Source organism: Ranitomeya variabilis, chromosome 1, assembly GCF_051348905.1.
Source record: "Ranitomeya variabilis isolate aRanVar5 chromosome 1, aRanVar5.hap1, whole genome shotgun sequence".
Lineage (NCBI taxonomy): Eukaryota > Metazoa > Chordata > Amphibia > Anura > Dendrobatidae > Ranitomeya > Ranitomeya variabilis.
The window spans coordinates 311,520,444-311,537,528 of record NC_135232.1 but is presented as its reverse complement, the minus strand read 5'-3'; positions in this window follow the sequence as shown (position 1 = coordinate 311,537,528).

The window sequence follows — 17,085 nt, the reverse complement described above, 5'->3', positions numbered from 1 at the left end:
ATGCTCCCCCACTCTCCTCCTGAACTCTCTCTTTGTCTTGCCCACATAGTCTTTAGGGCATGCGCAGGAGGCCACATATACTACACCAGTACTCTTGCAGTTTGAAAACTCTCTATGGTAGAATGGTAGAAGATTTTACCTGTGGCAGAGCTCTGGAATCTTTTGCCAGGTTTCATCCATTTGCAGAGGCTGCAATCCCCGCATTTAAAAAACCCACAAGGTCTCCTATCTAGCCAAGTACCCCTAGCACTAGGTCTTTGGTATTGGCTATGAACTAACATGTCTCTAATGGACCTGCCCTTCCTAAATGTAATATTTGGACGCTCCCCGATCACCTCCTTCAAGTCAGGGTCAAACTTAAGGACATCCCAATGTTTGGTAAAGATCCGTCTTACATCCTCATGTCTGGAATCAAACGTACCAATGACCCTAACAGTGTCTCCAGTGTCATCATTCCTACGTTTTTGTAACAAACTTTGGCGATCCACCATTCTAGCACAGTTGAAGGCCGTGTCAATCACATTACTAGGATATCCTTTTTCTTTAAATCTATTGGACATGTCCACCGCCTGACTTTTGAACATGTCAAACCTGGAACAATTTCTCCTTAACCTGAGAAACTGTCCCTTAGGGATCCCTCTCTTAAGGGGAGTCGGATGGTGGCTATGCCAGTGTAATAGGCCATTTGTGCTTGTAGGTTTACGATAGATGCTCGTGGACACACCTCCATGTGCCTCTTTTTTGATTTTGATATCCAAGAATGCTAATTCAGCCTCATTAATTTCAGATGTAAATCTTAGGCCCACCTCATTGATATTAAGGACTCGCAAGAACTCATGGAACTCCTCTTTTTTCCCTGTCCACACTACAAGCACATCATCGATATACCTATACCACATGGCTATAAACCTACAAGCACAAATGGCCTATTACACTGGCATAGCCACCATCCGACTCCCCTTAAGAGAGGGATCCCTAAGGGACAGTTTCTCAGGTTAAGGAGAAATTGTTCCAGGTTTGACATGTTCAAAAGTCAGGCGGTGGACATGTCCAATAGATTTAAAGAAAAAGGATATCCTAGTAATGTGATTGACACGGCCTTCAACTGTGCTAGAATGGTGGATCGCCAAAGTTTGTTACAAAAACGTAGGAATGATGACACTGGAGACACTGTTAGGGTCATTGGTACGTTTGATTCCAGACATGAGGATGTAAGACGGATCTTTACCAAACATTGGGATGTCCTTAAGTTTGACCCTGACTTGAAGGAGGTGATCGGGGAGCATCCAAATATTACATTTAGGAAGGGCAGGTCCATTAGAGACATGTTAGTTCATAGCCAATACCAAAGACCTAGTGCTAGGGGTACTTGGCTAGATAGGAGACCTTGTGGGTTTTTTAAATGCGGGGATTGCAGCCTCTGCAAATGGATGAAACCTGGCTCATCCAGAGCTCTGCCACAGGTAAAATCTTCTACCATAGAGAGTTTTCAAACTGCAAGAGTACTGGTGTAGTATATGTGGCCTCCTGCGCATGCCCTAAAGACTATGTGGGCAAGACAAAGAGAGAGTTCAGGAGGAGAGTGGGGGAGCATATGGGAGATATCAGGAATAATCGGGATACCCCACTGGCCAAACATATGCGCTCCCACCATAATGAGGACATAACCGGAATCAGGTTCACCATCATGGAAGTTGTAAGGGTTAATCCCAGAGGGGGGAATATGGATAAATCTATCCTCCGACGAGAATGTGAATGGATTTTTAGAATGGAGTCTAGGGAGCCTTTGGGGCTAAATGAGCAGTTGTCATATGCTTGTTTCCTTTAACCAACTGTTAAATATGATTTTGGGGTCCCCTGATTGAATCATGCCAAATTGAGTGATTGTTTCCTTAGTTTTCAGGAATTATATATATTTATATTATCTACTATACACATCGATTTTTTCCTATTTTATGTTCTCCATATAGCTTGCTGCCTTGTTTGCAAGCAGTAAAAATTTGTGTAGGAATGTCCCTTATCTGTTAACCCTCTAATTGTGGGTGGCTGAGACAGGAGAGTGTCATGATGTACTATGCACCTATATAAGTATATACCCCCACACTGATAAGATGTATATAGTTCTTTGATTATGTAACTCCGTGTCATTCTGTATTAGGATGCTGTAAAATAGTAGGTCCATGTGGGTGGCTAGCGATCAGATGCCGTCCGAGTTGTGTATACATAATATCCAGGTGGTTGCTAAGTAACCCGTCACACACAGAGCGACGGCCGGCGCGTCACTGGTATCAGGGCAGGAAGTGATCTCCGGTTGAACCGGAAGTAGTTGCAGGTCCACGATGATGAGATATTGGATGGACAGACTGGCCTGCGTTCTAGCCCGCGCAGGCACGCATGGTATTGGCGCATTCCAGCCCGCACAGGGGCGCACAGCATCGGCGCTTAGTATGACATGTGAGGAAATGGAGGGGAGGAGTCCGGACATGGAGAAAGGAGCGGGAGACATAAAAGTAGGTTGAACCAGAGGGCACTGAGCCATATTTTTCTGGGACACAAATACATCAATGTATCGAGCCTCCTGATGAGCCTAGGCAGGCGAAACACGTTGAGGCGCTAATGTATAAGGACAGACGGTGTCGGAAGCATGGCATATTGCAGATGAGTATGGATGTTTCTATGAATGTGGTGGCTTTTTAGTACCAATGGTGTACATCAATATCAGGTCTACTGCAGAGACCTTGCAGCTTGTTCCTCCAAGTCCCATCTAATACTATATGTGTGACAGCAGACTGGGTGGATACAGTGATAGGTCATTTATATGTTACTTATATGGTATCCAAGAACTGAGAATAGTGGCCTGCTGATTACAGGCTATCCTGGACCTGAGTACTATATGTACATTAAGTAGCCACCACAAATGGTTTCCAATTTCTGCACCTATCTTCTTATCTAGACACCGGACTGATCCTGTGTGCTCACATTGTTTTTAAAGTTTTTCTGGGTGTTAGCTCTCCCTAGGACAGTTACTGCCTGTATAGCATGAGTGGCCCCTTAGCATCTGGGTAGTGGGGTTCATTAGCGGTTGTAGGGTCTCTTAGGGCCCCTAGGGTCAGCCATCGTTGGAGCGGGGGCGCCAATACGCTCCCCCCTAGGGTGTCAACCTCCGCTGGCAGGTAGGGGTAATCCAGGAGTTTATCTAGGGATGGCTAGCTTTTTCCCATAAATTTTATTGGGTGGTACATGTTTTGGTTTTGTTTTTTGTCACTTAGAGTTGGCATTGTTGCCTTTTTAATAATAAAGATTGTTTCGTTGGGTTTATTTATATGATTTTTACGCAAAAAGTGCCCATCAAGCCAATCCAACTTGTGGGAGGGGCTACTGGAAGCATGGGGTGAAAGTTCTCCAGATTACCTCAGCAAATTAACTGCTAGAATGCCAAAGGTCTGCAATGCTGTAATTGCTGCAAAGGGAGCATTCTTTGACGAAAGCAAAGTTTGAAGGAGAAAATTATTATTTCAAATAAAAATCTTTTTTTCAAACCTTGTCAATGTCTGGACTAGATTTTCAATTCATTTGGCAACTCATTTGATTAATAAAAGTATGAGTTTTCATGGAAAACACAAAATTGTCTGGGTCTCCCTAAACTTTGGAACCGTAGTGTATATAACACAGTATATACGTACCAGGATGGGAGAGCAGTACAAATCTAGCAGTGGGGACCATTTGAGTTGTTTCCAACACTTGGAGAATTTAATGTCTATAGAATCTTTTGAAATATATTTATTTAGAAAACTGGTGATGTGTTCAATACTTACCTCACCCTCTGTGTATTGCAACTAGATTTGTTATGTAGATGAGGGTCGGAAGGGATAGAAAGAGATTAGCAGAGAACTTCTAGTCCAGTGATGAAAGGTATGTTCCACATGTCTGCTTTCGATATATTTTGCAAAAAAGTAAAATTCAGCTATCCCTGAAGCCCTGTAGCTGTGGAGGAGTGTAGTACTGAATCTGTGCCTGAGAACAGGAACTTCCTCCTGGGATCACACTGCATATCTGAGCATCTTACTTCTGGAGAAGCCACTCTGATTTTCCTCTAGTGAAAAAAAGTCAACTTGAGTCGGAAGATAAAAGGGATGGATTCAATAGACTGAATATTTAATTTATGAACACGACATACTGTATATAAATAAAGGCATGTTTCATGCACTGGAAAATTTTCTCAAATAGTAGTCTAACATAAAATCATAGGTTTACATAATGAAATCATACGTACATTGAATTAAAATCTAAAGGGTCACCTGTGTTTCTGATGACACAGGCTCTGATGACAGCAGAAGAGATGCGCTTATTCAGGACACGAGGCATCACCCTATGGAGTGTGGCTACGGTACAATAACCTTATTAAGAATGTCAGATAGCTGGTATGTAAAGTGCTGACAAACAGAATAGAGACTTGGACAAACAGCATTATCAAACCACATTCTGTGGAGACTTAAAGGGTCTGTCCACCACGAGTCATAGTTTTACAGTTTATTGATATACATAATGTACATTATTTTGTACTTGCGCCAGCTTATTAGATTGTTGCACCATAATGTAATGAGGCAGTTCACTTTCACTACATCAGATCACTGTACAGTAACTGGTTTGAGGAGAACCCTTTCCAGGGCAAACCGCGGAGAAAGAATCAGCAAGTAATACTCTGTGATTTCAGCTCTGCAGCCTGCTGAATAGGAAATACAGTCCTGGACTTATATACAATATGCAACTTTGGATAAATACGAAATAATTAATGCAACACTACTCAAAGTTTATGAAAATTAGTTCCACAGGGGCACTTAATCAGATTTTCATAGTTTTCAAGACCTCTGCAAGTGTCATTTGGAACTTTCCAGTGGACTACTGTAAAACACACCTCTTTGAAACTATTAAGTAGAAATACAGATCAATACACTTGTGTATCCATCACATGAGCATGACCGTTTTTCATCGTCTGGAATACTGAAGTTGTCTTCCGTATGACAGTAAGCAGGGTTCTAGAAATCCTTAAGTAATAATTGATATACAAAATACAGAATATTGGAAAACTGTGCAATAATTTGATTATTTTTCAAAGGATAACATTTAAAGGGGGTTGTCCACTACTCGGAAAACCCCTTCCTAAAAGCTAAATTTCCCCTTGTAAAATAGAAATATCCTATACTCACCTGCCGTACCGGTGCTGGATCTTCATGGGCTCACGTGACATTATGTCACCTGAGCACTGCAAACCAATCAGCGGCCGCTATTGATCTGCTGTGCTCTCACTTAGTTTTGATAAACCTCGGATATCCAGAGGTGTGAACACTGCAGCCCATTAGTGGCCACTGATTGTCTGCAGGGATCACCTGGGCATAACAATGTCACGCAAGCTTTGGTGACAAGGCGCCAACATCACAGAGATAGCATTAAAACAGGAGGTGAGTATATTTTTATAACGGTAAATATAGTATTTAAGAAGGGATTGTCTGAGTTGTGGACAACCCTTTTAATTTCTGTAACTCAAACACCATTATAAAGTGGCCATGAACTTAAAGAGGATCTGTCACCAAATTTTCCATGTTGATCTGGACACAAGATGCAAGTATTAGTCATTTGCTACTTCTAATCAAGCAGGAGGTTAGACCAGGACTTCAGATTGTCTGTTGTAGGTCTCAAACAGTGAGAAACCTGCACTAAGCTGTGGTGGGAACGTGTTCTTTCCTTTGAGTGTTGCTACCTGCTTATGATCAGGTCAGTGTCATACAGGTAGAGGAAGTACACACCCCAGTGACAACTATCTGAGAACACCCACTTAGACTTAGACAACAGTTACCTTATTAGCTACCAAACACTTTCATTGCTAATACCTCTGCATCAAACAGGCGAAATTTAAAAAAATAAAAAAAATGTTTACATCGTGTGTCCAGTTCAACATAAAAAATTTGGTGACAGGTCTTCTTTAAGCAAAGTTTTTATTCTGTTGACAGCTATCTTCCGTCTCCACCAATTACATAGACATAAGATGTGCTCAATTAATTCATGTACAATTCATATTTTGATATTTATCCAAAAATAATATGACTTTCCGGTCTGTATGTTTTACTTTGGTCTAAAGCAGTTAGTAAAATGGAAAAAGCAATGGCCAACTAACATTTTGTTACATCAAGACGCCATCTTCTCAAGTCTTAGTGATGGGATGCTATTCCTTGTACAACGATGTTCTCATTTTCCTTTTGATATCTGTATTTGTGCATATTCCTGAGAGCTCTAGATCATCTGAGATAAGTTTATCTAACATGATGTCATATTATTTAACTGTACAATAACCGTATATCATTGTTTTTTTGTAGCATGTTTGAGCTCATTAAGGATTCAATGGCAGAACATTCTCCTGTGATACAGAGAATCAGGAAAATCTATTTGTAAGAAACAAAGCAGGGAAAGGATTTTACATTCTGCCCAGAGACCACAGAGGAATTGTTCCAGGACATAAATTAGATTAAATAAGGGCTATTTCTATGGTGATGAGGGGACCCCGTTACTTCCAAATTAAGGATTATGGGAGAGTAGGCATTGAACGTCTCTCCTTCAAAGCTCCCTCACACACGCTTGCTTACTCCCTCACTCTCCCTCTCTGCTGTAACTACATGTTCAGCCTACAGATTAAATAACCGACAAATGTCCCCATGAGGACATTTTAAGGTTAACTCCCTCCTAGCCTGAGTGAGGCATATATTTAAAGAAAAAAAAATCTTTTCATGAGGGAAAGAAACCGCAGCTTTAGAAGAACAAGAACAGCCTTCTGGATCCCCTGAGCCGTGCTGGTATCAGGCGCCTAAATTAAACAAGCCATTGTCTAAACATACATCCAATTACATTTGTTCCTCTGGTTTCCAAGCTGTGGTATCATAATAAAGATGCAGAAGATGATATAAGCTTTCCAGTATTCTTGTTTGATGTGTACTGAGCAAACTATCAGATTTGTTGATTCATTATGCTGTGATTTCATTTTCCTTTGCTGAGTTTCATTTTTACTTTTCGCACCGACATTGCATGTCATTTGCAAGGAATCGTCCTCCTCGTTAACGTTGCTTTGATAAATAATTAAAATGAAGCTTCAGTGTCTTACGAATAAAGTTGACCATACACAAAAGCCCAAATACTCTAATGTATCAATCCATATAGTTCAATGTGTACCATTATGGGGCAGTAAAAAATGCAAGCGCGCAATAGGGTCTTATCCAGGTGGGTAAATATCAGTAAATCCGCTCACTTTATATGGTTGTGGGAGACACAACGCTTAAAGAGTCTGAAATCCAGATGCAACAGCTTCCATAAATATTAACACAATAAAGAACCAGGATTGGAAGTGTTTCTGTGCTATCTGGCGTCATGACAAAAAGTAGTAGTAGAACATAGAACGAAATTTTAATAAAATCACAGAAAAAAAGATACAGCCTTACGAATACCAGGTCAGATTAGCATTGCACTAGCAGGATGCAGCCGAGGGGTTGGCCGAGTGGTATTAACCATGCACACAGATGAGGCTTGCATAGGTCGCCAGTCACACAGGTACGTGTGATGCACAGTGTCAAAAAAAAATAATAATAATTCGGTCATTTGGACAAATGAATACAGAAAAATCATAGTTAAGAATCTGCTCTGTTCATTAGCAGAGTGACCCATGGCTCCGCTCACCAGTGACCTGATGGGTACTCATCAATCATTGCTAAAGTTGCGTCAGTTGGATTCTTTGATGATGCCTGTTAGCCAAATGAAACAATATTTTGCAGCACCATTTTGGCTGATAGGAGAACAGCCATGTTTATATATGATGCCTTTATACAGGGAAAAATACTCAGGTGTCAGAAAAGCTTTAAAAGCCCAACACTTTTTTACCATATAACAAGTATGACGAAGGGTCCAAAAGACTGTGCTGCATAGGAAAAAAATAGAGACCTTCAAAATATGTTTGTTTGTTTTGCATACATTTGCATGCATACTTTTAGAGTATATGGAAAAAATATTGGTAAAAATGCATATTGCTACTGTACGTCAAAATCACTGTGTATACTTACTTTGTGGGATGGAAAAACAATATGTTGCTGCCTTGAATCTGTCAACAGAGAGGCCGGCTGCTGCTGACTGATCTTATTATGTCCCACTTCTGCGGATTTACCATAATATGCCCTGCAGCAAACATTCGAGTCATCTGCTCTACATCAATATTTCATGCTTGCATTGGGTATTGTGTTAATGAGCCGTTCTGCTGACGGTATTAAACTCTCCAGTCCTTGTATGACTTTACATTCATTAAGCCCCTATAGGCTATCAGCGATCATAGACTTTGTAGAGAAGCTGAAATGCAGAAATCTCCCATCTATTATTTATGTCAAGTCATGGTGGCGCATTGTGTAGAGAAGCCATTTTGTAAAGCACTGGTTGGAGCTTTTTTATCACATGACTGTGGGAAACCGCTGACACCTGTGTATGGGAAATGTAAAGAAAGCATATCCTCAGTGACTCGGAGCAGTTCCCTCTACAGACAGCTTGTCATTCCCTGTTAGGGAATATATTCACGTTATATGTCTCTCCATCTAATCTGTCCTGCTAGGAAAACTCTCAGCAAGGAGGAAGTAAAGGGCTCCTGCAACTTGATTTTACGCTGAGATAAATAGAATGTAGTATAGTAAAGCACGGCACTCTGGGTATCTGGGAGGTGCTCAAGTTAGGTATCCAACCCGTAGTATATAAGCAATAATATACTTGGCACTCAGGAGAACTTTGTGGTGCAGTAAAACATGATTTATTCAGTGCATCCAGTTCAACATGAACGTTTTCGGTCCCAACATAGGACCTTCATCAGACAGGATATTTGAACACTAGTGGTTCCAATACCAGACCGGGTCCAGAAGCTTCTCCGGGAGGGCTCCTTGCAGCACGGCACGTTCGAACCGCAGCAGCACCAGCGCTCCCTACATCAGCGAGCATCTCGCCTATCTACAGCGCTTCCTCATTTCTCTGTTCAAGGCCGTGCTACACCTCCTGGACCCGGTCTGGTATTGGAACCACTAGTGGACCCATCCAGACACATTGTGTAGTCCAGTGTTCAAATATCCTGTCTGATGAAGGTCCTATGTTGGGACCGAAAACGTTCATGTTGAACTGGATGCACTGAATAAATCATGTTTTACTGCACCACAAAGTTCTCCTGAGTGCCAAGTATATTATTGCTTGAGATAAATAGAATGTACAGCCTGCAAATAAAGATTATAAACGATGGGGCTGATTCATCAAACCGTTTCTGCAAGTTTTCAGACATAAAACTAATGGCATATTTGTGCCATTTGGTGTTTTATACCAGTCCTTGCCAGCTAGGCCAAATTTTTGTAACGTAGGATAAGCTTGGCCATAAGGGGGGATGTCTGAGTGCGGACCAACAAATTTACCATACAATACACAATAAAAAAAGGGCATAAACTATGAGGGAAATATACACCAGTATCTGATCGATGTACATTTCTTTTGAAGGCAACAGGCATCTGAAAGAAGTACCAAGTTCATTAAAGGGGTGTTCTGAGACTAACATTTATTGCAATCCTAAATGTCTGCCTAATGTAATAAACTAATCTCTTTTCTCATGTACTTTAATTAGAAATGCCCCATCATTTCAATCACTACACTATATAACTGCTTTTTTACCCACTTCCTGTTTGGTGATGCTTCGTTTGCAAGCCCCCAGTGCATGCTGGGATGCTCAAAAGAGTTGTCATCAGGGAGTTGTCATCGCTGCCCCGGCCTCTGTCCCCTTCCTGAAACAAAATGTCATCAGTCACATCCGTTTTAAGGGCTGGGCTAGTCCTTGCTCTACTCAGCATGCATCGGTTGTCAGTTCCGTCATATAGTCAGTAGGACATTGTCACTGTGCAATATTCTTTTTAATGCACAATGACAGTGCACCAATTTGCCGATTCTGATGAGTGACAAGCCAGCAAGAGAGCGCACTGAAAGCGGGCAATGTAAGGAGAAAAAAGACCAGTTTCGCCCCTGCATGTGACATCACATATGAGGGTAGGGCTGGTCTCTGCTTTTCATGCACGCCGGGTTTTCTACCTACAATGCGCACTGACAATGCGCTCTCTTGCTGGCTCATCACAGAGCCAGAAAGTTGACACACTGTCATTGTGTATTAAAAAGACACAGTTTCAAGATCCTACTGATCACAAGTCGGAATTCACAACAGACATCTGCTCATTAGATGACACTTCGTTTCACGGTGGGGGCAGAGGCTGTGGCAGTGATCGCAGCCTCTGCTCCTTGATGATGGCTCATTTAAGCATGAACTGGAGGCTTTCAAACTAAGCATCATCAAACAGGAAGTAGGTAAAAAAAAAAAAAATCAGATAGCATAGTGAGGAAACAATAGCAATTTTTTTTATTGAAGTCTCTTAGACAAGAAATTAGGCACATCTTACCCCAGCATAAACCTCATCAAGACTGACATAAAAAACATCAAGGACATAGAGGTTTTTCACTGGAGTTACATTTTCATATATATATATCATATACAGGTGCTTCTCACAATATTAAAAAATCAGAAAGTTAGTTTTTTTCAGTTCTTCAATACAAAAAGTGAAACTCATATTATATAGTCATTAGAAACAGAGTGATCTATTTCAAGTGTTTATGTTGATGATTATGGCTTACAGCCAATGAAAACCCAAAAGTCATTATCTCAGTAAATTAGAATAATTTATAACACCGGCTTGAAAAATGATTTTAAAATCCAAAATGCTGGCCTACTGAAATGTATGTTCAGTAAATGCACTCACTACTTGGTAGGGGTGCCTTTTGCATCGATTACTGTATCATTGAGGCGTGGTATGGAGGTAATCAGCCTGTGGCACTGCTGAGGTGTTATGGGAGCCCAGGTTGCTTTGATAGCAGCGTTCAGCTCCTCTGCATTGTTGGATCTGGTGTTTTATTTTCCTCTTGACAATACCCCATAGATTCTCTAATGGGTTAAGGTCAGGCAAGTTTGGTGGCCAATCAAGCACAGTGATACTGTTGTTTTTAAGCCAGGTATTGGTACTTTTGGCAGTGTGGACAGGTGCCAAGTCTTTCTGGAGAATGAAATTTCCATCTCCAAAAAGCTTGTTGGCAGAAGGAAGCATGAAGTGGTCTAAAATTTCCTGATAGATGGCTGCAGAGTTTGGTCTTGCTAAAACACAGTGGACTTACACCAGATGACATGGCTCCCCAAACCATCACTGATAGTGGAAACTTCACAGTAGACCTCCAGCAGCTTGGATTGTGTGCCTCTCCACTCTTCTTCCATACTCTGGGACCTTGATTTCCAAATGAAATGCAAAATTTACTTACATCTGAAAACAACACCTTGGACCACTGAGCAACAGTCCAGTTCTTTTACTCCTTGGTCCAGGTAAGACACTTCTGACATTGTCTATTCGTCATGAGTGGCTTGAAACAATGAATGCGACACTTGTAGCCCATGTCCTGTATATGTCTGTAGGTGGTGGCTCTTGAAGCAATGACCCCAGCAGCAGTCCACTCCTTGTGAATCTCCCCAAAATTTTTAAATGGCCTTTTCTTAACAATCCTTTCAAGGCTTCAGTTATCCCAGCTGCTTGTGCACTGTTATGATCCTAGTGGCAAGGATCACAAGTTTGACTAGCTAAGTAACTAAACCGATGACCAGCTCTGGGGAAGTGGTATCTGGATTGACCGCAACCTGATCCTATCCGCAAACAACTATAGGTAGCCGTGGAACGTTACCTGAAAATCCTAGACGTCTCTTCACGGCCTGAGAAACTACCTATTCCTAGAGGGAAAGTAAAGTCCTTACTTGCCTCAGAGAAATGACCCCAAAGATATAGAAAAGCCCCCCACAAATATTAACGGTGAGTTAAGGGGAAAGCACAAACGCAGAGATGAAATAGATTTAGCAAATGAGGCCCGCTAACACTACATAGCAGAAAATAGGAAGGGAGCTGTGCGGTCAATAGAAAACCCTAAGCAAAATATCCACGCAGAGATTGCTCAAGCCCCCGCACCAACTAACGGTGCGGGGGAAGCAACTCCGTACCCCAGAGCTTACCAGCAGCAAGAACTCACATATTAGCACGCTGGACTAAACTCATCATACACTCAAATCATATTGCAGACTGATGAGCAAAAAATAATCAAACAGAAACTTAGCTTCTCCAGAAGAGACTGAAAACGAAGATAATCAGGGGAGATCAGAATAGCACTGAATACATCGACAGCCGGCAACAAGTGGAGGTGAAGCAGAGCTAAATAGGAAACTCCCTAGTGCATAACGAGGCAGCTGATTCAGCCACAGATCCGCAGGATAACAAACAAAGCCACCAGGGGGAGCCCAAAAACAAAACTCACACAATACCACCTGTGACCACAAGAGGGAGCCCGAAAACAGAGTTCACAACAGTACCCCCCCCTTGAGGAGGGGTCACCGACCCCTCATCAAAAACCCCCAGGGCGATCAGGGTGAGCCACATGGAAGGCACGAACCAAATCAGCCGCATGAACATCAGAGGCGACAACCCAGGAATTATCCTCCTGACCATAGCCCTTCCACTTAACCAAATACTGAAGCCTCCGTCTAGAAATACGAGAATCCAAGATCTTCTCCACCACGTATTCCAATTCTCCTTCAACCAGCACAGGGGCAGGAGGCTCAACCGAAGGAACCACAGGCACCACATACCTCCGCAACAACGACCGATGGAACACATTATGAATAGCAAACGATGCTGGGAGGTCCAAACGAAATGACACAGGGTTAAGGACTTCCAAAATCTTATAAGGACCGATAAACCGAGGCTTGAACTTGGGAGAGGAGACCTTCATAGGAACAAAGCGAGAAGACAACCACACCAAGTCCCCAACGCGAAGTCGGGGACCCACACAGCGACGGCGGTTGGCAAAGCGCTGAGCCTTCTCTTGTGACAGCTTCAAATTGTCCACCACATGATCCCAAATCTGATGCAACCTATCCACCACAAGATCCACTCCAGGACAGTCAGAAGGCTCCACCTGACCCGAGGAAAAACGAGGATGAAACCCCGAATTACAAAAAAAAGGCGAAACCAAAGTAGCAGAACTAGCCCGATTATTAAGGGCAAATTCGGCCAATGGCAAAAAAGCCACCCAGTCGTCCTGATCAGCAGAAACAAAACATCTTAAATAGGTTTCCAAGGTCTGATTAGTTCGCTCGGTCTGGCAAAAACTTTCTTGAAAAGAAAGCACATGGCTTCATCACAGAGCCATCAGAGCTTCTCTGCGACAAAACAGCCCCCGCTCCAATCTCAGAAGCATCAACCTCGACCTGGAAAGGAAGAGAGACATCTGGCTGACATAAGACCGGAGCCGAGGAAAACCGGCGCTTCAGCTCCCGAAAGGCCTCCACAGCCGCAGGAGACCAATTAGTAACATCAGAACCCTTCTTGGTCAAATCCGTCAAAGGCTTAACAACACCAGAAAAATTAGCGATGAAGCGACGGTAAAAATTAGCAAAACCCAAGAACTTCTGAAGACTCTTAACAGATGTAGGCTGAGTCCAGTCATGAATAGCCTGAACCTTGACTGGGTCCATCTCAATAGTAGAAGGGGAAAAAATGAAACCCAAAAAAGAAACCTTCTGGACTCCAAAAAGACATTTTGAGCCCTTCACAAATAAAGCATTGGCACGCAGGACCTGAAACACCATCCTGACCTGCTTAACATGGGACTCCCAATCATCAGAAAAAAACAGAATATCATCCAGATACACAATCATAAATTTATCCAGATACTCGCGGAAGATGTCGTGCATGAAGGACTGAAAGACAGAAGGAGCGTTAGAAAGTCCAAAAGGCATCACCAAGTACTCGAAATGGCCTTCGGGCGTATTAAATGCAGTTTTCCATTCATCACCCTGCTTAATACGCACAAGGTTATACGCACCACGAAGATCTATCTTGGTGAACCAACTAGACACCCTAATGCGAGCAAACAGATCAGATAACAATGGCAAAGGATACTGAAATTTGACCGTGATTTTATTTAGAAGGCGATAATCAATACAAGGTCTCAGGGAACCATCCTTCTTAGCCACAAAAAAGAATCCCGCACCCAGAGGGGAGGAGGAGGGGCGAATAAGTCCTTTCTCCAAATACTCCTTTATATAACTCCGCATAGCAGCATGCTCCGGCACTGACAAATTGAAAAGTCGTCCCTTAGGAAACTTACTACCAGGAATCAAATTTATAGCACAATCACAATCCCTATGAGGAGGTAGAGAACTGAGTTTGGGCTCATCAAATACATCCTGGTAGTCTGACAAAAACGCAGGGACTTCAGAAGGAGTGGATGAAGCAATTGACACCACAGGAGCTCACCATGAATTCCCTGGCAACCCCAACTTGACACAGACATTGCTTTCCAATCCAGGACTGGATTATGAGTCTGCAACCATGGCAGACCCAACACGACAACATCATGCAAATTATGCAGAACAAGAAAGCGAATCACCTCCTGATGAACAGGAGTCATGCACATGGTCACTTGCGTCCAGTACTGAGGTTTATTCATAGCCAATGGTGTAGCATCAATACCCCTTAGTGGAATAGGGAATTTTAAAGGCTCCAAAACAAAACCACAGCGCCGGGCAAATGACAAATCCATCAGGCTCAGGGCAGCACCTGAATCTACAAAAGCCATAACCGGGTAAGATGACAGGGAACAAATCAGGGTAACAGACAAAATGAACTTAGGCTGTAAAGTACCGATGGTGACAGATTTATCAATCTTTTTTGTGCGCTTAGAGCATGCTGAGATAACATGAGCTGAGTCACCACAATAAAAGCACAACCCATTTTGCCGTCTATAATTTTGCCGTTCACTTCTGGTCAGAATTCTATCACATTGCATAGACTCAGGTGTCTGTTCAGAAGACACCGCCAAATGGTGAGCAGGTTTGCGCTCCCGCAAACGCCGATCAATCTGAATGGCCAGAGTCATTGACTCATTCAGACCTGCAGGCGTAGGGAACCCCACCATGACATTCTTAATGGCTTCAGAAAGACCCTTTCTGAAATTTGCAGCCAGGGTACACTCATTCCATTGAGTAAGCACCGACCATTTCCGAAATTTCTGGCAAAACACCTCTGCTTCATCTTGCCCCTGAGAGAGGGCCAACAAAGCTTTTTCAGCCTGGTTCTCAAGATTAGGTTCCTCATAGAGCAATCCAAGGGCCAGAAAAAACGCATCCACACTGAGCAATGCAGGATGCCCTGGCGCCAATGCGAAGGCCCAATCTTGAGGGTCGCCGCGCAAGAAAGAAATAATAATCTTAACTTGCTGAACGGAATCACCAGAGGAACGAGGTTTCAAAGAAAGAAACAATTTACAATTGTTCTTAAAATTCAGGAACCTAGATCTATCTCCAGAAAACAACTCCGGAATAGGTATTCTAGGCTCTGACATAGGACTGTGAACAACAAAATCCTGCTAGACACACGGCAGGAAAAAAAAAAAAAAATCCTCAAGGCTTCTCTTCTCCTGCTTCTGCCATGCAATTAACACTTTATGGGCCGGCTGTACTGTTATGATCCTAGTGGCAAGGATCGCAAGTTTGACTAGCTAAGTAACTAAACCGATAACCAGCTCTGGGGAAGTGGTATCTGGATTGACCGCAACCTGATCCTATCCGCAAACAACTATAGGCAGCCGTGGAACGTTACCTGAAAATCCTAGACGTCTCTTCACGGCCTGAGAAACTACCTATTCCTAGAGGGAAAGTAAAGTCCTTACTTGCCTCAGAGAAATGACCCCAAAGATATAGAAAAGCCCCCCACAAATATTAACGGTGAGTTAAGGGGAAAGCACAAACGCAGAGATGAAATAGATTTAGCAAATGAGGCCCGCTAACACTAGATAGCAGAAAATAGGAAGGGAGCTGTGCGGTCAATAGAAAACCCTAAGCAAAATATCCACGCAGATTGCTCGAGCCCCCGCACCAACTAACGGTGCGGGGGAAGCAACTCCGTACCCCAGAGCTTACCAGCAGCAAGAACTCACATATTAGCACGCTGGACTAAACTCATCATACACTCAAATCATATTGCAGACTGATGAGCAAAAAATAATCAAACAGAAACTTAGCTTCTCCAGAAGAGACTGAAAACGAAGATAATCAGGGGAGATCAGAATAGCACTGAATACATCGACAGCCGGCAACAAGTGGAGGTGAAGCAGAGCTAAATAGGAAACTCCCTAGTGCATAACGAGGCAGCTGATTCAGCCACAGATCCGCAGGATAACAAACAAAGCCACCAGGGGGAGCCCAAAAACAAAACTCACACAATACCACCTGTGACCACAAGAGGGAGCCGAAAACAGAGTTCACAACAGTGCACCTTTTTCTACCACACTTTTCCTTCCACTCAACTTTCCATTAATATGCTTGGATACAGCCCTGTGAACAGCCATCTTCTTTAGGAATGACCTTTTGTGGCTTAGCCTCCTTGTGGAGTGTGTCAATGACTGCCTTCTGGACATCGGTCAAGTTAACAGTCTTCCCCATGATTGTGGAGTCTACTGAAACAGACTAGGGAGCCTTTTTAAATGCTTAGGAAACCTTTGCAGGTGTTTTTGTTAATTATTCTAATTTACTGACATAATGACTTTTGGGTTTTCATTGGCTGTAAGCCATAATCATCAACATAAACAGAAATAAACACTTGAAATAGATCACTCTGTTTGTAATGATTATATATGAGTTTCACATTTTATAGTGAAGAACTGAAATAAATTAACTTTTTGATGATATTCTAATTTTGTGAGCAGCACCTGTAAAAGGATACAGGAACATCCTAAATGTCTTTTCTCTGTTTCTGGCTCTCACCATGTAATCCATACGTGTCACTAATTCTGTTTCAACCTCACTCCCCCCTCCCAGGTATTTTTGGGTCTATTTAAAATCACTGCTCTTACACTGTGTGCAGAATTATTAGGCAAGTTGTATTTTGATCACATGATACT